General features: G+C 40.8%; 1 non-coding gene across 1 annotated transcript; it reads right to left on the minus strand.

Annotated features, from left to right (window-relative positions):
* Positions 1 to 763: 763 nt before the first annotated feature.
* On the minus strand, positions 764 to 867 carry LOC115934223 (small nucleolar RNA U13). Its single transcript, XR_004070044.3, has one exon. It is a non-coding gene; the product is annotated as a small nucleolar RNA U13 (small nucleolar RNA).
* Positions 868 to 1,189: the final 322 nt, after the last annotated feature.

Below are 1,189 nucleotides of genomic sequence, written 5' to 3' on the forward strand. Positions count from 1 at the left end.
ATGTTTATTGCGGCATTATTCACAATAGCAAAGACTTGGAACCAACCCAAATGTCCAACAATGATAGACTGGATTAAGAAAATGTGGCACATATACACCATGGAATACTATGCAGCCATAAAAAACGATGAGTTCATGTCCTTTGTAGGGACATGGATGAAGCTGGAAACCATCATTCTCAGCAAACTATCACAAGGACAAAAAACCAAACACCGCATGTTCTCACTCATAGGTGGGAATTGAACAATGAGAACACATGGACACAGGAAGGGGAACATCACACACCGGGGACTGTTGTGGGGTGGAGGGAGGGGGAAGGGATAGCATTAGGCGATATACCTAATGTTAAATGATGAGTTAATGGGTGCAGCACACAAACATGGCACATGTACACATATGTAACTAACCTGCACAATGTGCACATGTACCCTAAAACTTAAAGTATAATAATAATAAAATAAAATAATAAAAAAAAAGAAATGAGCAGTCAGGAATGTCTGTTTCTGTGCTTTTAGTAATTGTTGGAAAGAAGAAATCTAAGACGTAAGCCATGAGATTCCAAAGAGCAGAAAAAGAATCCAGGGAACCCATTAGGTAAGATATTCAGAGATGAAAGAATCTCACCATGACTTCAAATATATGTGCCCCTCACCCCATTCCTCCTGAAAACCAAGGTGTTTTGTCATTTCTGTGCTGTATTGATTTCCCTTCTAATTTCAACTGCCCTCACACGTGAGAGGAGCAACATTTTTTTTTCTTTTTAGGTTAGATGGGTAATGTGCCGATGTGGGAACAAGGTTCAGAGGGTGGCACATCTCACACATGTCATGAACACCCAATCATCATGCTCATGAACTATAGAAGAATCAGAGAAATGGCATTTTCCAATTGCTTCCCTAGACAGGCTGTTACCTGTAAGACCCGTCCCCAGATCCAGAGGCTGCAATGAACCCTCTGAAACCACTGCTTTGTCATTCAGTTATCCTAGCCTTTCTCTGTATCACCTCTGCTTCCCTCTATGGCATCTTCAGCCACTGACTCAGGAAAGAAAAGTTCCAGAAAAAAAAAAAAAAGATTGGTGTGAAACACACACACAAACACCCCACACCTTCAAAGTGTCCCCAGTGACAAGTTAAGCAGTCATCTGAGATTATGTAAAAAATTCCTGAATCCTTTAAGTCCTGTCCTT

This window comes from Gorilla gorilla, chromosome 2 (genome assembly GCF_029281585.2).
Source record: "Gorilla gorilla gorilla isolate KB3781 chromosome 2, NHGRI_mGorGor1-v2.1_pri, whole genome shotgun sequence".
Taxonomy (NCBI): domain Eukaryota; kingdom Metazoa; phylum Chordata; class Mammalia; order Primates; family Hominidae; genus Gorilla; species Gorilla gorilla.